We start from the raw sequence: 21,660 nt of genomic DNA on the forward strand, positions 1-21,660 counted from the left end.
AATTCAGTATTGAATGAAAACCTTTATGAGATGTAATGGCTACATTGCAGGAAGTGATACATTCTCTGTCTCATACACACATATTTGTAGCATGTTATTTTTTATGAAACAAATGGTAGGCAAGGGTCACAGAAATAACTATCCTGCAAATGAATGAGAATATTTAAATTCACCTTTAGCAGTGTTAAACAATGTAGATTTTCACTTTTGTTATACATGTAGTGTGTTGATATTAATCTATTGAGAATTTGATCAATCTCATTAGGATCTGATCTTATACTCAGATATGATACCTCTCTGCGTGAAGATATAAGGACACCTCCATAGGAAGTCAGCCAATCATTGTCGAGGCTTTCACTTCTCGTTTCGAGAGAGTGAAGCATTTAATCAAGCATATCTGATTTCTGTATCTTGAAAACAAACGAAAATGACACGTTCTGAAAGTATATGGCGCCATACATTGTAGTGGATATTTCATACATCCAGTTATTTCTGAGCATCTACACCAAAAAGGAAGTACCATCAAAAGTATATTTGTGTATGTGAAGGTTTTCACATACACTACTAGAAAGATGAATTCTTTTAGAAAGCTGATTGCTGATTGGCTCAAGAGTCCATGTATACTTATTTAGAGTTTTGTGTTTAAAGGTCAATTAGGGTTCTTCTGATGACAGCTTCTATGAAGGTGTCATCGGATCTTCACGCAGAAAGGTATTGTATCAGAGTAAAACAATTGATTTTACTGGATTTTTTTTTCTGGAAAAAGGGTTAGCTCTAAGTTGTTGCCATTGTTATGTGGAAATTTAAGGGTATTATAAAAATGGCTAAAAAAGATAGTCTTGGTTCTCAGGCCGACCTCTTCATCATAAAGTTTGCCACAGGTTTCGTTTTTATTTCCATTTTTAAAAAAGACAAAGTCCACAGGTAGTCAAATACTGTATTCCAGTTGTTTACTCATCAAGGAAATACTTTATGTAGTGAGGCCCTTTCCCAGGTTGATTGTACACAACTTTTTATTTGGTTACATACAAGTTTGAACAACAACAACAACAACAACAACAACAAAAACTGCCTGCCCGCACTATTTTTTCAAAAGCTGTTGCCTGAGAACCAATTCTTTATTTTACATTTGAAAATAAAATTGTTTGTTTATGAAAGGCATTTAAAAGGATTGTTATTTTAGTCTGCTGTTTACTTCTCTTTAGGCAAATTTCATGTATATAATAGAATTTGTTGACATGAAATTTGAGTACACCTTGCTCCAATTATTACTGAATATTAATACATGATTCAATATGTCAAGCTGTTTCAGTTCACCTGCTCTTACTCAGTTACCTATAGGTAATTTGATACATTTGAGAGGAGTTAAGTTGTTAAACTTGCTGTGCGTAACTGCCACATGAGCAAAATGCAATTGCCTAAACAAAATTCTTCAAGTTAATTTTTTTATGGGATAAAAATAACTTTGTCAATGAATTTCTTTGGAGGCAATCCATCGGTGTGGTCTGAGTAATTGGCCTTTATCAAAGAGAATCTAGTCTGGTCTCTGAGACAACATGTTCAAATAGTGTGCATGGTTCAACTCAGTCATAACAATGTCATTACATTACCAAATGCATTCAGATTTTCCACACAGGAACAAATATCTGCCAAATCCAGCTGTTTTAAACTTTTTGGAAAAAAACGAGCTTCATCAGTCTGCAAACACACATATGGCAACTGATCTTGCCTAGCATTGGGCAGTGTGCCAGGATTATCTCCAATGTTGCCTATGCTTGTAAATAACCTTAGCTGCTCCCATGACTTAATACTTGACTGATTATAACTGCACTCTGTGTCACTCAGCAGTAAATCCGGACTTCCACTTTTCCTTACTAACAAAATGGGGTAGCCATCACATATGTTTGATCTGTATGGTCACTTTTGGGTCCATTTTCTCAGAAGTTCCTTAGATGTTCAGGTATGCTTTTTGGGGCCACTAGCCAAACATTAAAGTGAATGAGGAGATACTGAGTTTCTTCAGAGAAGGTGCATTTCAATTATATGGAATTTCTTTGTTGAGTATATATATATATATATATATATATATATATATATATATATATGTATATATATATATATATATATATATATATATATATATATATATATATATATTATGAAGAAAGCATAGATGAAGAGAATAAAACTCCTACCACGTGAAATATTTGTTTCATGCCTATTAAGGCCAAATTCATCTCAAGTTATGGATGACACCTCTTACTAACTTTTCATATGTATGATAATAAGGACGCCAAAGGACAGCCCCCTTGATTCTATGCTTATGCAGTTGGGGTTTGGGGTAGAACAAAACTCCAGTGTGACATGCTTGGAGAATCCAGGGTCAGACTGGGTTCCAGTACCATCATGTGAATCGCCTAGGGTAATCATGAACGATAACATATTATTGGGCACTGACAGCATGGATCATTGCTAATGTTATCAGTAATTGGTTTGTCCATTTCAGGGTTCATTATATACATTTAGGTAACAGCAGCTATTATGAAAACTTGTGTTTTCTAGTCTGTTACTTAATAAAGCACACCTGTACAGCATCTATCTATTTCTGTTCATAATCAATATGAACAATATATGGCCCATATAATAGCATAAATGTTTCTCAGGTACGTTTCCGCAAAAGAGAGGCGGAAGGTAAGTTTTCTTTTAAAACAAAAGTGAGGATGGAGAAACACTGTTTACTTTTTTGTCAACCAGGAATGTCAGTTAACTCAACTCAGCACACATTGAACTTGGCGCTTTTTATGGTTAACAGAGTATGTTCATATGATGCAGGAGACTGCCTCCATGGTCTAGAGGATAGACCATCTGCCTGGAGAACAGAAGGTCAGGAGTTTAATCCCTGGACGCATCATACCAAAAGACGTTAACAGATTGTTCTTGTTGTTACTCTGCCTTGCGCTCAGCATTAAAGGGATTGGTTGGCTCATTGTCAGCATATTGTGTCTGAGTGGGATATTCATGTTATACTGTGGTATGGTATTTCCCTAGCTATTATAATGGATTTCTTTCTTTCCTTATGTCTGCTCTTACAATGGACTTTGCTTTTAGCAGAAATTTCTTATGATTATGGAAAGTTTTTTTTCTGTTTTTATTACCAATAAAAATTATGTAAGGTTACTGCTCAACGTTCATCCCATAACATAGCATAATTGGTCATTTTCCCTGATCACTGAATGAAACAGTGCAATATTACATACAGCTGGTTCTATATAATTAAACCAGTTTCTCACCTTGCCTTTTTTGCTGTGAACTCATGCAAATAAATGAGTTCCACTTTTCCATAAACAGAGACGGAATGCTTGTTGATTTATGAGCTCATCGTCATAGCATCTATTTTACAAATGGTTCATCACTATAGATATGGAGGGTGCAGAGGTAAGTTATTTTAAAATTTACAATGAACACTAGAGAAGCAAAATGATCAATGTGATAGGAGAGATTTCAGTTTTCATTGAATGAGAGGCAGTTAGGCAAAATAGGTGTGGTGTCAATTCTTTTGAGGTCTGTGTGTTTTATTCATCAGAGTGGTTGATATTGTTGATATTCCATCACAGATATGCATTTCAAACTGAACTTTTTCTGATGTTTGTAAAAAAAATGAACATGTTTTAAAGGGTTCAAGGGGGTCTGTATTGCAACATGATCCTTGTAATGAAACACATATTGTATTTTTATTTGTTTGTTGTATAACACCTCACTCAGCAATATTCTGTATGTAAATAATCAAGTCTGAACCAGAGATCCAGTTATTAACACCCTGATCATCGCTATAAGCAGTTGTGATACCGTAAACCAAGTCAGCAAGTCTGACCACCTGATCCTGTTGCATAGATTGCTAAGACCCACTTCTAACACGGATCTTCATGGGTCACACATTATATATAATGTCCCTTCTATTGCAGTACATTGCATAAAGACCCCTGTATAGACGCATGTTGCATCAAGAGTCATATAGTGCATTGCATATATTTTAACATGACCTGTGCACCTTGCACAGTGAATATGGGATTCTGATGAATATAGAAAAGAATGATACATGGAGTATTTTATTTGGTGTTATGCATTTAAAAAACAGCAGTTCTACATTGGCTTACTTTTTTTAAGTGTCATGTATTCATGTTCTTCCAACTTCAACTTGCCTATCAAAGACTTGAGGATTACTCTTCTCATATTTCATTGCTCACAAGAGGGGTTCATCCAGTTGGAGGTTATGTTTAAAACATGAGATGAAACTCTTCAACCTTTTACTGCTATCACCTTTCAAGAGGTTTACCCAAAGTGTTGAATGTTCTGGATGATTTCATGGCAGCATCGCTAATCAGAACACATTGTATGATGCTATGTTGACACACAAAGGACAGTGGGTAGCAGTGCTTTAGTATAAGATACATTATCTCCAGCTTAATAGATGTGCAAACGGTTCATCAGCTCCCAAAGACAGATTCTCCTAATGCGTTTTTGAAATCAATAATTCCTTCCATGCTTTGTTGATTTTGATGTTTGGTTGGAAGATCGAAACCAGCGAACATAATTTGCTCCACAATGGCTGTGTTTAATCAGTTTAACCCTTAGTCCATCACATAGTTTCAGGACACATGATGTAAGATTTGTAAGTTTGCAGTGTTTTAACCAGGCCCATTTTTTAACATATTCTCAACATGGATTAAGGACTGCATCCACTGAAACAATGAAAATAGATAAATGGTTTTAGTAATTAAGCAGAAATGGAACATGTGAATCAGATAGAAGGTGTTAATTATACAAAGGCGGCTACTTTCGCTCATTGATCATAATGTTTCTGTCGTTAAACACACATCCAATCTCTATTGTAATGTTTGGTATATTCCTGATTGTTTAGTTACTTTAAATATTTTATCTCTGGTTGGACAAAAGATTAAGGATACTATTCATGTCTGCATCATAAGCCATGAAGAATCTAAGCAGCCATTGTTTAGAGGTACGTATTTGGTGTTTCATATACTGTATATCACGATTAGATTCTCGTTTCATATTCTTAAACCTTGTGTTGTAATATGTTTGATATGGTAACATCTAAAATAGAGCTCAGATATGATTGCAGTATTGAGGTACACCAGTATGTATTTTCAGTTTACAGATTTGACCAATTGTTGCCAAAAGATTTAAACTGAATACGAAGAAAGATTGTTCATTATTGTCCAGTTCCCTATCTTTGATTGATTGGAACAATAAGAAGTGTGAGTATGGTCTTATGCCACTTTTAGCAATATTCCTGCAATAGGACAGCGGCAATAAGAATTATTTTTTTATGGAATGTGATTAAACTTTGTATACATAATCTCTAAGGCAGGGTCTCAATCACATCATCTTAATCATATCAACTTGTGTGAACGTCTGTGAAAGGTCAAAATCACTAGAGGTCAAATTGTGAAAGATGCTTCAAATTTCATGAGATTTTGGATTTAAATCATGAGAAATATAGGCACTAGCACAAAGTATTTAACTCAATGTAACCTTTTATATGTCATGATTGGGTCAAGGTCAAGGTAGTTTGAGGATTGGGGGAGTGAGTGAGTAAGTATGGTTTAATGCCGCTTTTAGCAATATTCCAGCAATGGACACCAGAAATGGGCTTCATACATTGTACCCATGTCGGGAATCGAACCCAGGTCTTCGGCGTGACGAGCGAACGCTTTAACCACGTGGCTACCCGACCACCCCTTTCTGTGTCATGTTCTTCATAGTGCATGCGTGAGGGCAACTGTCCCCTGATTTGGTGAAATCAGAGTGCTTCATGATATACTGTAAATCTAGAAATTAATGTGAGTGTGAATTAAATGCGAAAAATGTGAGTGGTCTTTGTTTGCATTAATTAAACTTTGCATTTATGTCTCCAAAATGACTATCAACAATAAAATGTACATAACAATGCCATTATAAGAATAGGAATTACACAATAGGCATCCGGTGAGTTACCACTGCTGGGGTCAAGAGTTCTACCCTCTCCTGTCAAACTAGGTATCATTGACACTCCAATCAGTGAACTGTTGTTGGTTCAATTATGTTATTGCCTTTGAACTTCATTAATGCCAGTCAAGAGAATAAACATATTAACTGTGTGTTGTTTTCTAGGAAAACACTGTTTATTGTTATTGCGGAAGTGCTTTACCCAGTGCTAATAAGCGGTGCCATTTCCTGTTTGATTGAATTAGGATAAGGATATGTATCATTCCACTGTTGATGGGGTGGGGGGAGTCACATTGATTTTGAGTCGCAGTTTCGCTAGGGGTCAGCAGTCGTATTAATTTGGAGATGCAATAATTTCAAGATTGACAGTACATGTTTCTGGTGGGAAAGTTTTTAGACATTCAGGACATATTAAGGATGGCATCTGCTTCAGTTTTTGCATGTGAAGCAAACAACTTTCCACTGCTTTCACTATAGCTTTCCATGTACTCAGGATGGTTGTAAGAAAATATCACTTTACTTGAATCATGATGGATGTAAACGAAACAAAAGGAATTGTGCCCATTAAACATCTTAGAGCTTTTAATAATACATGAGTCTCAGTGATGTACTGTCTAGTATCTGTATATGGGTAAATGGATATTCTCTGACATACAATAGCCTTTCTGTATGAGGAACTATGTTGTTCTAGTTCAAAGAGTTTGAAGAGTCAGCATCGCCAGTTCCAATGGCTGAAAGATTTATACATCACTTTACACATCACTGTAGCTTTCTGGCATGCATGTCCAAACAGTGTAAAGGTTCTACAAGAATTGACGTTTCCTCTAATGCAACCAGGCCTTTTTAGGATCAATGCAGTGAAAATGATGCATTTGCAACCTTTTCACGCTAAGCCAGTTCCAACATTCATTACAAGTCAGAAGGAATAAATATATAGCTATAGGCATCATTTAACTGACTGATTTTAGTGATCCAATAACAGCAACTATTTCTCTTTCTCTAAACAATGAAAAGCACATGTTGAAAAAGAATTTACTGGAAGTAAATTTACTGATATAATTGCTAACAATGTATGTAATTGTTCATTATCTTCGTTCACCTTGCTATTGTCATTAAACAGGGGCGATTGGGTAGCCTAGTGGTTAAAGCATTCGCTCTTCACGCCAAAGACCCTGGTTCGATTCTCATTTCTAGTGTCCCCTGCTGTGATATTGCTGGAATATTGCTAAAAGCAGCGTAAAACAATACACACTCACTCACTCATTAAACAGTAAAAGGAGGCTTTAACCTGTCCACTGTAATGTGGAGGTCATTCTATAGTCCCCTGTAAGGTTGAGGTCATTATGTGGCCTTCTATATGGTGTGTATTATTCTATAGGCCCCTGTAAGGTTGAGGTCATTATGTGGCCTCCTATATGGTGTGTATTATTCTATAGGCCCCTGTAAGGTTGAGGTCATTATGTGACCCCCTGTATGGTGTGTATCATTCTATATTCCCCTGTAAGGTTGAGGTCAGGTCATTATGTGGCCTCCTGTATGGTGTGTATTATTCTATAGGCCCCTGTAAGGTTGAGGTCTTAATGTGGCCCCCTGTATGGTGTGTATCATTCTATATTCCCCTGTAAGGTTGAGGTCAGGTCATTATGTGGCCTCCTGTATGGTGTGTATCATTCTATTGTCCCCTGAAAGGTTGAGGTCTTTATGTGTCCTCCTGCATGGTGTGTATCATTCTATATTCCCCTGTAAGGTTGAGGTCATTATGAAGTTATGAATAATTTGTTTAGCTCTACAACATGAACACTTCACCATCTGACAATTCATATTTGATTCATGTTCTTATTTCATAAGGGAATTGTTTTGACATGATTTTCTCACATATAAATGTTATGAAATTGTTAATACCTGATTGTCTGACAATGATGGTCTTCGAATTGTTGATACCTGATTGTGTGACATTGGTGGTCTTGGCATTGTTGATACCTGATTGTTGGCAATTGATGGTCTTGGCATAGTTGATACCTGATTGTGGACCTTTGATAGCCATGGCATTGTTGATACCTGATTGTGTGACATTAATGGTCTGGGCATTGTTGATACCTGATTGTGTGACATTGATGGTCTTGGCATTGTTGATACCTGATTGTCTGACATTGATGGTTTTGGCATTGTTGATACCTGATTGTCTAACATTGATGGTCTTGGCATTGTTGGTCTTGGCATTGTCTAACATTGATGGTCTTGGCATTGTCTAACATTGATGGTCTTGGCATTGTTAATACATGATTGTGTGACATTGATGGTCTTGGCATTGTCTAACATTGGTTGTCTAGGTATTGTTGATACCTGATTGTGTGACATTGATTGTCTAGGTATTAGTAATACCGGATTGTCTAACATTGATTGTCTAGGTATTGTTGATACCTGATTGTGTGACATTGATTGTCTAGGTATTAGTAATACCGGATTGTCTAACATTGATTGTCTAGGTATTGTTGATACCTGATTGTCTAACATTGATTGTCTAGGTATAGTTGATACCTGATTGTGTGACATTGATGGTCTTGGCATTATTGATACCTGATTGTCTGACATTGATGGTCTTGGCATTGTTGATACCTGATTGTCTAACATTCTTTGTCTAGGTATTGTTGATACCTGATTGTGTGACATTGATGGTCTTGGCATTGTTGATACCTGATTGTGTGACATTGATTGTCTTGGCATTGTTGATACCTGATTGTCTGACATTGATGATCTGGGCATTTTTGATACCTGATTGTGTGACACTGATTGTCTTGGCATTGTTGATACCTGATTGTCTGACATTGATGGTCTGGGCATTGTTGATACCTGATTGTCTAACATTGATTATCTAGGTATTGTTGATACCTGATTGCCTAACATTGATGGTCTTGGCATTGTTGGTCTTGGCATTGTCTAACATTGATGGTCTTGGCATTGTCTAACATTGATGGTCTTGGCATTGTTAATACATGATTGTGTGACATTGATGGTTTTGGCATTGTTGATACCTGATTGTCTAACATTGATTGTCTAGGTATTGTTGATACCTGATTGTGTGACATTGATGGTCTTGGCATTGTTGATACCTGATTGTGTGACATTGATGGTCTTGTCATTGTTGATACCTGATTGTCTGACATTGATAGTCTGGGCATTGTTGATACCTGATTGTCTAACATTGATTGTCTAGGTATTGTTGATACCTGATTGTCTGACATTGATGGTCTGGGCATTGTTGATACCTGATTGTCTGACATTGATGGTCTGCGCATTGTTGATACCTGATTGTCTGACATTGATGGTCTGGGCATTGTTGATACCTGATTGTCTGACATTGATGGTTTTGGCATTGTTGATACCTGATTGTCTAACATTGATGGTCTTGGCATTGTTGATACCTGATTGTGTGACATTGATGGTCTTGGCATTGTTGGTCTTGGCATTGTCTAACATTGATGGTCTTGGCATTGTCTAACATTGATGGTCTTGGCATTGTTAATACATGATTGTGTGACATTGATGGTTTTGGCATTGTTGATACCTGATTGTCTAGGTATTGTTGATACCTGATTGTGTGACATTGATGGTCTTGGCATTGTTGATACCTGATTGTGTGACATTGATGGTCTTGGCATTTTTGATACCTGATTGTCTGACATTGATGGTCTTGGCATTGTTGATACCTGATTGTCTGACATTGATGGTCTTGGCATTGTTGATACCTGATTGTCTAACATTGATTGTCTAGGTATTGTTGATACCTGATTGTGTGACATTGATTGTCTAGGTATTAGTGATACCGGATTGTCTAACATTTATTGTCTACGTATTGTTGATACCTGATTGTGTGACATTGATTGTCTAGGTATTAGTGATACCTGATTGTCTAACATTGATTGTCTAGGTATTGTTGATACCTGATTGTCTAACATTGATTATCTAGGTATAGTTGATACCTGATTGTGTGACATTGATTGTCTAGGTATTAGTGATACCTGGTTGTGTGACATTGATGGTCTTGGCATTGTTGATACCTGATTGTGTGACATTGATGGTCTTGGCATTGTTGATACCTGATTGTCTAACATTGATGGTCTGGGCATTGTTGATACCTGATTGTCTAACATTGATGGTCTGGGCATTGTTGATACCTGATTGTCTGACATTGATGGTCTTGGCTTAGTTGATCCCTAATTGTGTGACAGTTATGGTCTTGGAATTGTTCTGACAAACGATTGTCTGTTGATACAACTTTGACATAGATGGTATAGACTTTGGTCTTTATTTGACTTTATATATTTAGTCAACTTCAAAGTATCTAGATCTCCTTTTTAAAAACTAGTTTGAAACAAATAATGATAGGGATGTCACCTGTTATAAAGCTGACAACATGTATAAGGCAAAGGAGGAAGTATGATCATTAAGGCAAGTCTTTGGCCCACTTGGAATGTCAAATGTTAAAAATATTGTTTTAGAAATTATGAGACAAGTTAATATGATTGAATTTTTAAATATTACTTGCATGTTTTGGTCATAATATGATGTAGTACAGATATATGGCTAATATGAATGAGAAGGGCTGAATATTTTTTATCTTCAAGAGAAAATCCAACCATAAGCAAATAATTTTTCACCAAACATTTTTAATCCATCAACTTAGAAAATGAGCCTGGGTCGAATACTTATGTGGAAGTTTTTTTCTAGCAAAATCTTACTGATGCATTGTCTACACTTTTGATGTTTTTCCTAACTATATCCAAATGTTTAGCTGATTTCAAAATGATGCAGATCTAGTGGGCAAGAAATGGCTCTTGCCTTTTGATTATTAATGATTAGTTACTAATACTTACTATTAATAATTAGAAACAGGGGGTGCTTTTTAGAACATAAATTTGATGAAAAAAACAGAATTGAAAGATCGTAAATTTCGTGTTTTTGCAAATGCAGAAAACGAACGCTCTCTGTATTTTAGCCCTTTAGGTATATATGTCGCTAACAAATAACTCTATGTGCATGCTTGCACATATTAACTAACATATCTACATATTTTTGTGATAACGAAGCTCCACATTAATGAAAAATAAAAAAGATTATCGTGGCCATTGTTCCAAACGGGAAGTACCGGTAATCAGCAGGTTAAGTTAAAAAATAAAATATAAACATGCGGTTTGTGATTTTCAAATATTACCTTATATGTCTTTATACCTTTATTTTTTGGTGATAATGATGATATATTTAATGTTTATTTCCGCTTCTTTGTTTCAGCTTCTCGTTTGTAAAATTAACTTGAAATATTATTTCTCCAAAAGTGTTTGTTGTTATTATGTCGGCTATAGTGCTGGTCATGACAGGTCACCAGTTCAACAATCGATATATCCAGCTGAATGTACTTCAGCTACCTACCTGAACCTGACTTATTAACATTTTCTGAAGAAAATATGTGCAGATAGCCTAAAAATTACATCTAGTTATAAATTAATTTAATCGTATTGGGAAGTAACATAACTTCGCATAACACCACTGCCACAGGCGAATTTGCATATCATGTGACCAGACTTTTTCTCTCGTTTCAAACAAACACTAAAATCTGAACAGACTGGCGCTTTTACATATTGTTTTGCATAATTATATGAATATGCTACTAAAATTGACTGTGAGGTGGACGACAATCTATGTTTACACATCAAAGCGACATTGTAAGGAAAATTAAGAACATGTAAATAGTTTGGTTTTTTTTAGATATTTTCTCATTGAAAGTTAACTGTGACAAATGTTTGTCTTGATGTGTAGACGCATGAAAAATGAAACATTGTATATGATCATTGTTGCTGTGAATAATATGAGTTGGCACTGTCCTGGTATGTGACAAAGCGGGCCCTATGGAACCCAGTTAACGGAAGTTGGAAGTATCGAAAAGACACATGATTTGGCTGAAATTGATGTTAACATTACTGAATGAAAGTTTGAAATAAAATAATTAAAATAGATTGCAGACATAAGCCCAGATATACAATGAACACTTGAATAGTGTAACAAAAGGTTAACTTGCGTAATTCAATACAGATTTGTTGATATTCTATTTCCGATGACAGATCATCACAGTCTTATATATACTGACAGCATGAAATGATACTTAAGAAAAGTCAGGGCATATTATACAGGAGAGATATATTTTTTGAGGATTTGATTGCCCATAATAAAGGGTGCGTACTATACATAAGTGCGTATTGGCCATGGGTGTTTATTAGAGCGAGGTGCTTATTACTTCGAATACGATATACATATCCTCACCACCTCGTAAAAGTAGGTTAAAAAACAACATTCAGTCTTGGTGACAGCTTACAGTATAGATATATTTGTGAAGTGTCAATACCATATACATATCGTCATCAGCTCGTAAAAGCAGCTTAAACAACAACATTCATTCTTGGTGATAGCTTACAGTATAGATATGCTTGTGAAGTGTCAATACCATATACATATCGTCATCATCTCGTAAAAGTAGCTTAAACAACAACATTCAGTCTTGGTGACAGCTTACATTATAGATATGCTTGTGAAGTGTCAATACCATGTACTGAGTATAAAGTGTCTGCAAATGCTTATCTTGAATTATACACATCCAGCTTTTGTGATTCCAGCCTTAATGTTCCATGAAAAACAACATGGCATATGAAACACAGCCATTAGGAGAATGAATATTTGATAACATGGTATAGATTATTAAACATGATTAAAAATCTACTTATGGATAATGGATTGTGGTAAATTGTGTGGTGATAAGGTGATTGCTTGCAGCCAGTGAGAAGACAGCAAGTAGCACTTCCTTACTCAGATAAACATTTAAATTGTCTATGTGCGAACTGGCCATTTGATGAGGGGATATTGTGTGGTGGGAATCTCACCATATGCTATATGCTGTCTGAAACCTCTGCACTTTTGTTTGCAACTTTTCTGATAGCAGGGATATAGCTAGGATTCCATACCTAGTGTGCTTTGAAGGAAAATTGGGAAGAAATTGATATTTTGTTCACAATTGTTATTTCATTTTAAGTTCTTATTTTCATATTTTCAGAGGTATTTTAAAGTTGGGTAGTAACATTGCATTCAACACAACAATGTAAAATTTAGCCTCTTCCTCTTTTTTGGTTCTATTATCAGTATAATACAAGTCACTTTGACCAAGCAAAATATTTGGTACAACTATATTTACATAAAATAGGAATGTTGTCATTCCCAAATGGTAATTGCTACTTGCAATTGCTGCAGACATGGGGCTGAAGATCTGCCTCTGAGCAGGTCTAGATAAATCCCTCGGTAGTGTCAGCAACTGGTTGCTGATTGATGCAACTCATTTGGAACTACATGTAGTATGCTGGCTCAAGACTAAGGGACTGACCATTTGATATTGGGTACCTTTACAAAAACAAAACAATTGTTCTAGGGCATACTAGAAGTCTCTCTCTCTCTTCCCCCCCCCCCACCCCCCCCCCCCCACACACACACACACACACACACAACCAACCCACCCACGCACGTGTGTACACATGCCTCCCATCCCCCCAAAAAGAAACACACTCACCCTGACAACCGACACACACCCTGAACCCCCCAACCGGGTTGTTTTTGTTTTTTTTAAATTTATGTCTTAAAGGAATGATAAAACTTACATTTTCAGTCTCGAGCAAAATTCTCTTCCCAGAATAATGGTCTGTTCTTAAAGGGGTTCATTGATAATTTAATGCTTATGCTTAAACAGTTCTAGTTAATGGGATGACAAGGGAAGAAAGTACACATGCAAATGTGTTTTTGCTAGTTAAGGCATTCATATATTTTTTAGCAGAAACGTTAAATTCATTTTAACCAAAGTGAAGTCCAAATTTGAATGCTTGATAGCCAAAGGGATAAATAATTAAGAAAGATGAATTTGCACTAAGATTTATTTCTGTAACCATGATACTCTCTTGAATACACTAGAGTCAAGTTTCGTTTGTCTTTGGAGATGGAGATACGTCAATTAATTATTCAACTGCCATGAAGGATGTATGTTACTTAATCAAATGATTTTTTATGAACAAAAAGATGGGGAATTAATCAACATTTAACATTTCGGTCTTCTTGACATGCAATTTGTGACAACTGTTTTCCATGTTCCTCTTATAACTTGCAGATTTCATTTACAAACCCTATTACATGTCACATATGAGTACCCTTGATCTTTGCTAGATATGGTAATGATTGCAGACTGTTTTTGCCTAATTGAATAGATTTATGGTTTTGCTGAAAGAACCTAGCAAGTAAATAATTCCATATGGTGGAGTTGACTGTTGCTCATTGCCCCTTAGACCACCTCTGTGGTCTAGTGGTAGAGCGTCCGCCCAGAGAGCAGAAGGCCCGGGGTTTGATCCACGGTCGCATCATACCAAAAGACGTTAAAAGATGGTACTTTTTGTTACCCTGTCTGGCACTGGCATTAAGGGGCTAAAACAAGGATTGGTAGGCTCAGAGTCAGTATACTGTGTCTGAGTGGGGTATTCATGTTAAACTGCGGCATGGTATCTCAGTGAGCTAGCACTAAAAATCAGCATCAGTCCGGACTAGTACAAACAGCCACATACACGTGCATGCATGTTGCAATATAAGTGCAATAATCTTGGACGCGATGTTAAACCCAAATTCACCTCACCTCATCTCATTGTCAATTATGTACAAGTTTGCATTGATGTCAATGTTCAGCTCTCCTGAGTGAAAGTCAAGTTCAGCTCATGTTGTGGCTTAATTCTTTGTCCTGTGTCTGTCAAGCATCTTCTGATGTCAGTTTCAAACATCTTCTCCTCCTAAATTACTGCACTAATTGCCACTGAAACTTCACATGCCTGTTCCCTCTAATGATGGCACCCAAATTTGTTCAAAAGTCTAAAATCTGATTTTCAGTAATGGTCACCATGCCATGGCAGCTATGCTGAAAAAGTATTTATGCCCGTTACTCATTCTTGTTCTTGTTCAGAATGTAATGAAATTTGGTACATGAGTGGTTTACATACTGTGGGTATCAGCAAATATGTTCTGGACTTTGTATGACCAAACAATTTCAAACAATTCTATGTTTTATGAAAAGTATCGCCATGGAAACATATCATTTCTGGAAGTGTATGCTTTCCTTCTATAGAGTACTTGCATATCAATATTGGCTATGAAATTAAATAATATCAACATATGCATATGAAAGAATATCCGGTCTTGCATCTTTGAGGTAGAAAGAAAGCTATTTCTTTTCTTTACCGTTGATAATTGTAATTAATATGGTCACAGAACCCATTTTGCTGTAACCAGATCCTAAAACAATTACATGTTGCTACATGTTATATGAGACATAAGTGCTCATGCCAATTGAGGGTTAGTTGGTAACACACTCTTTGGCCTAGTCAACGGTGATGCTAATTGAACATGTAAATATAATCATAAAGAATTATGTGTATATGAAACTGCTGGTATCACTGTATGGCAGCCGGAGGGTTTTCCAATGACTGAATCAGCATACAGGACCAGTTCGAAAACATTAGTTTATGATATTTGGGGCTGGAGGGGTTAGTATGTATGCAAGATGTCCATCCAACAAAATCAACATTTCAGTGTTTTTTACCGTTCAATAAATAACAGCTATTATCATGATATGTTGACTCTGAAATGAACAGCATCACTGTCAGAATGATGTCATAACCTTCCTTCCATTGTATGTGGATGTAGCTCAACATGCCAGGTGACCCATGAAGATCCGGGGTAGAATAGGTCTTCAGCAACCCATGTTTGCCGGAAAAGGCGACAATGCTTGTCGTAAGAGGTGAATTACGAGATCGAATGGTCAGGCTCGCTGACTTGGTTGATGCATGTCATTGTATCCCAATTGCGTAGATCGATGCTCATGATGTCCATCACTGGATTGCTTGGTCCAGACTCGATTATTTACAGACCACCATCATATAGCTGGAATTTTGCAGAGTGCAGCATTAAACAACAAACGAAATGTCTGGCATTTGGAAAAATGTTCCCTGATGGAAAATCAGGATTGTGTAACTCATGGTGCTTTTTGAGGAGTTTTTCTATTTTCTTTCAGATATATGCCTTTCACAATGTCTTCCCCAAACACCATGATATCACTGTATCATTCTCTGGGGATCTTGAATAGGAACTTATTTGCCCACTTTTTCTCAGACAAATTAATCATTACTTAATTCTGCTGATGGACATAGTTTCTGTAGTACATGTGGAAATGCTTTCAATGCTATATTATTGCAATCGTGAATGGCAAAGAGCCAGTGCATTAACTGAATCACGTTATTTGCCAGAGAATTATAGTCATAATTTGGTTACCAAGGTAACACATTACCAAGCATGATTCATTGTGACGTTATTAGCAATTTCTTTTACCTAGCTTATGTTCCTGCATCAGATGATATTAGTCTTTGATAGAAGAGTACCTGATGAATTGTACTGTATAATTACATTACAATGTTTTCTTCACACGTCATAACATCATACATAATTCAGCACAGGTGTCAACTTCCATGTGGTAACAGAACTTTGGACAGACAGTGAAGTGATGTTAAGAAAAAGCTGTTGTATAATCATCTAATTAATAATTCAAATGGATACTTCAATGAAAGGCACTGTAATATACTTTGATAAATAGCAAGTATTGTGAAAGGGCTTTTGTGAAATTTTTTATCTGACTAATTGTGTTTCTTGCAAGACCTTTAAGCTCAGATGTGCTGATTGACAATGACAAACTTACTAATAAAGACAGTAGGCTTTGATAAAAAAATCATTTCAATTTTCATGTCTAAAGATACATACCAACAAGAACTGATTTACTTTGATAAATAATTGACTGAAGCCAACAATACACTACAATAATGTACAATCTTGCAACTTTTCCACAAAAAAGTTGAATAAAAATGTTTACTGTTTCATTAAAACCGTACCATATTTTGAATTCAAAGGCATGTTGAATTCAAATTCTTTCAAAGAAATGTTAGTTTCAGCTAACAAAATTCTCATAACCATCAAGGTGCATAAGGGACATTCTCCAAATCAATTCCTGCTCATGTCATTTACTGAAAGAAATGACAAATGAATAATTCACTGTTGTCATTCCACATTTACAAAACCTGGACAAGATTTTGAGGTTGAGAAATGGTTGTTTTATATACTGTGGTAAAAGTAAACTCGTGAAGATTTTTCTTGCTGCTACATATTGATACATTGACTGTCTGCAATGTCAACAAGTTGACTTAAATATGAGGTGAGGTGAAATGGGGTTCAACGTTGCGTCCCAAGATTATTGCACTTATATCGCGACGTGTGCGTGTCTGAGACAGACAGACAGACAGACAGGCAGACAGGCAGAGATGCCAGCCCACAGAGGTGCTAGCCCACTTAAATACCATGCAGCAGTTTAACATGAATACCCCACTCAGACACAGTACACTGACTCAGAGCCGACCAGTCCTTGTTTTAGCCCCTTAATGCCAAGTGCCAAACAGGGTAACAACAAGTACTATCGTTTAATATGTCTGCCTGTATAACACACCAGGGGATCGAACCCATGATCTTCCCTTCTCCGGGCGGATGCTCTACCACTAGACTACGTGGGCAGTTGACTGGAATATGAACAACTGACTTGCCTTTGCATGAGTTTGTGATGGTAGCTCATCTTTTCACAAACACCTGGTATCATCACTATTTGATAGTGGTTTGATAGTGAATCCTAAAATGGAGATTTGTTATTATTTTGAAAATGTTGTTTGTCTCCTTAAGTTTCAGTTTCGTATTTCAAGCTTGCATGAAAACAGTTACTGTTCAGATCAGCGTAAACAAAAATAGTTAATTAATTGTTTTTTTAGTTTAAAACATGTCATCAAATGTTAACTCATACATCAACATATGCTTTAGTGCCCCTTCTGAATCTGGTGGGGTAGGGTGATCCAGTCATCTATGGCGTTGCAATTCAGGGGCAGAGTTGCTTGCCTTGGTCATGCCAGAAACCTATGATTGTGGTTTTGATTCCCGGTTCGTCCTGATAATTTTTCTGGGTTTGTCAACACCATACCCGTGCTTGTGGGTTTTACCAAAGTGTTAAACGTCTAGGACTTGCATCACTTCGGGCTTTCTCCATCATCAAGCTGACACACCGTGCTACTGGAATATTGTTCAAAGTAACATTAAACCACTTACAAACAAATGAACAAATGAACAAACAAATGAATGATATGAATCAAGTGCAATTTAGCAATTCTCAAAGTTAGTAAATGTGTTCATTGCTCGCACCATGGGTTTGATTCTCCTTGTGGGTAAAATACAGTATTTGCATGAAACATTTTACCTCAATTCATTTTTACTATTGAAATTATATCATGTTCGTATCATTGAAATTCTCTGTTCTGCTTTTCATTTGTACAGAACACAAAACATATTCAAGGAGAAGAAATTCTTTAAACTCGGACATGTAACAGTAATGCAACAGCATTTATATAGCTTTCTGTATTGTATTTTCAAGAAATTAGGTCATGCCCTTTTCAAAGATCTCTGAGGGAGTTTTATCAGCTATTGACCCTTGAACACTTACAACTCAGAATTATCATGTGTACCAGGTCATATATTATCTGAGATAAAGTCAGCGCAGTTAGGGTGATAAGACCTAGAATTGCACAAGAAACTTGAGTGGGACTATATATCTGACAGAAATATGCAGTCCAGATAGAAACCATATCCAACATGTTCATGATTCCATATCTGTTTTCGAATTTTGAGGTAGGTACACTTAAGTGTCAGATACAAATTATTTGTTTCAGGCCTTTTGCTAAAAAATTTTAACGTATTAACAGTTGCATTTTGGATAATTTGGATGAAAACTTGATAGGATGGGTATATATTATTTGACACTGTAATCATTTTTGTTTTTGTCACAGCTATGGACAATATTTTTAACGTTTGCTTGAATGGAGCAAAGGTATTTTCTGTAGCAATGTGTATGCTCCCCCAATGTGAAGTAATATTTATCTGATTGATCAAGCATGAATGTTTAGGTATTCCAGTGTAAAACGATCCATCTCTGGGGAATGATACCATCTACCAGTCAGACATCTGATACTAAATATATAATGGTTTCTAAGTATCAGTGATCCTGTGACTTTTTCTTGTGTCTCTGTTGTTCTGGAGATTATTTAGGACATGGAGTGTATTTCAGCAAGATATATTTAGGACATGGAGTGTATTTCACCAAGATAGAAAGACCATTGTTGTCAGTGACTGAAGATTGAATAGTGAGAACAAAAGACATAGGATACAATAACTGGCAGAGTTTTTTTGTTATCTTTATAAGATAGTTAAGTTTTGAGAGCAATTAATTGTATCAGTGACTGTATTTCGTATTTTGTTTGTAGAGAATGGCTTCTTCTATGTCGGTTTGATCCTTCAGAAATATGATGTCATTCAGTATGAAATCTTGTGTTATTCAGTGCCATATTTCTTAATATCAGTGTTGTGGAAATGTAATATTGTGTCTTTCAAAGCGAAATCTTGTCTCACTTTCATTGCAATACTTAGGGTCAGCTTTGTTGAAATGTAATATTGTGTGAAATGTGAAATCTGTTGTCATTCAGTGATGTGAAATATATATGGTGTTATTCCTGAACTTAAATTCTCCTTAACCAGAGACTAAAACGGTACCCTACAAAGTATTTCAAACCCACTTTGTTGTCTGTAAGCTCACATAATATGATGCATATCAGTCTGGCAGTTAACTACTGACCTTCATAACACACAGTCATGGGCTAACAAACCATGGTAGTGAGTGACTTGGTTTTAAGGTGCTTTTGACAGTTTTCCATTTGTATCACGGCATGTCAGCTTAATGTACGTGGAAGGAAAACCTGAAGTGATTCAGATCTTAGATGTTTACCACTTTGGTGAAACCCACAAACACAGGCATAATGTTGACAAAGCTAGAAACATAGCTGAGGCAAACAGGGTTTAGAACCCACAATCATAGGTTTCTGGCATGCCCAAGGGATGCAACTCTGTAAAGCAAATTGCAGCTTTTACGACTGCTCCACCCATGCCCCGACAAACCAGGAATCATTATGAGGTGCATCTGAGCTACAGCCCCATGATCATAAGATTCTGGCATGCCTAAAGGACATTATTCTGTAAAGTAAATTTTCCGTGTTAGATGACTGACCATCCTTGAGTTACTAAGTTACAATGACTGAACAAAGTAAAAATGTCTATCATTAACACGTCTGCAGCAAACATCTTTTCTGGCCTTGCTGGCAGGATGTATGGCACAGGTTGTTAAAATGACATTTCTTTGATTGACAGGTTACCAGGTTGCCTTGCACATGTCAGCCAATGAATAACAACATCAGTTTCATGTGTTGATAAGGGCTTGGGTGAAGATGGTCGGAGATTGTATAAAACTGTTAATTGTGAATGAGAAGTGCATTCAAAAGCAAGGATGATGTCTGTTGTGTGTTTCTCGGGAGATGGAAAACTGGCAAGTAAAGTTTGTATATTAATCACTCATAAACATCCATAACATCACTGAAAATATTGAATATTCAACATAAAACAAATAAGTATATATATATATGGATGAACCACTCCTACCTTTTGTAATTGTAAACAATGACTTTCTTGATTATGATTTGCTTTCCAAACAATTATTTCATTATGTGGGGACATCCTTTTTGATCAATAGATATATTCAAAAAAATAAATTGAATATTCCATGAAAACTTATTGTTGAATATATCCTGCTTAATTGATCAATATTCAACCCTGCCAAGTTTAGTACACCATGCAGGCTCATCATCTAAATGAGCTTTCAAATGGCATGGTGTTATGTCGATCGTCTGTCAATTTGTTGCCTAACTCTCTGACAAATACCTTCCTATACAACTGTAGGATAATGCCATGAACCATGATCAAACTCCAAAATGTGGTTTGTTTGAATTTCATTTTTTAGACCACATTTTGAATTTTGTTTGGAATCTTCAGAACTCTTATCTTAAATGACATGTTGATGGCAGGAAAAATGAAAAAGATTGTCAATTGATATTTAAAAAAAATCACTGAAAACCCTTGTCATTTAAAGGGTGATGGGGTAGCTGATAGCGTTTACTCATCACACTGGGTTTGATTCCTCAATGTACAATGTGTGTAGCTCATTTCTGGTGTCCCCAATCGTCTTATTGATGGAATATTGCTAAAAGTTGCATAAAACCGTACTCACTTACTCACTCTTCACTTTAAAATACCACTGCACTTAATACAAAGTTATTGGAATTATAGGACCATAGCTGTTTCAGATCAAATGCATCTGGTGACCAGCAATACCCTGATACATTGTGTGAGAATTATTACTTGCATGTTGACAATGGTACAGAAATTCTAAACATATTGTATGTCTGTGCAAAGTAAAACATGTAACACTGTTGGTAGTTCAATAATTCATATTCACATATTCTATGTATAATATGTTAATGTATAAAATGTTTTAGTTATGAATTGAACAAAAATGAGATACATATTTATTCTGATTTTCAATAAAAGGTTATTTTTTATCAGAAT

General features: G+C 36.1%; 1 protein-coding gene across 3 annotated transcripts in view; it reads left to right on the forward strand.

Annotated features, from left to right (window-relative positions):
* The window catches only part of LOC124114062, a 172,096-nt gene that overhangs the window by 86,402 nt on the left and 64,034 nt on the right, over positions 1-21,660 (forward strand). The window contains exon 4 of one of the 3 annotated variants that reach the window (XM_046474603.2): positions 20,410-20,584. The exons of the other annotated variants lie outside the window; for them this stretch is intronic. The gene's annotated coding sequence lies outside the window, so the exon portion shown is untranslated. The remainder of the gene's footprint in view (positions 1-20,409; positions 20,585-21,660) is intronic. 3 annotated transcript variants of the gene reach the window in all.

The sequence above is a fragment of the Haliotis rufescens genome, unplaced genomic scaffold (assembly GCF_023055435.1).
Source record: "Haliotis rufescens isolate VD_foot unplaced genomic scaffold, xgHalRufe1.0.p SCAF_15, whole genome shotgun sequence".
NCBI classification, from domain to species: Eukaryota; Metazoa; Mollusca; class Gastropoda; order Lepetellida; family Haliotidae; genus Haliotis; species Haliotis rufescens.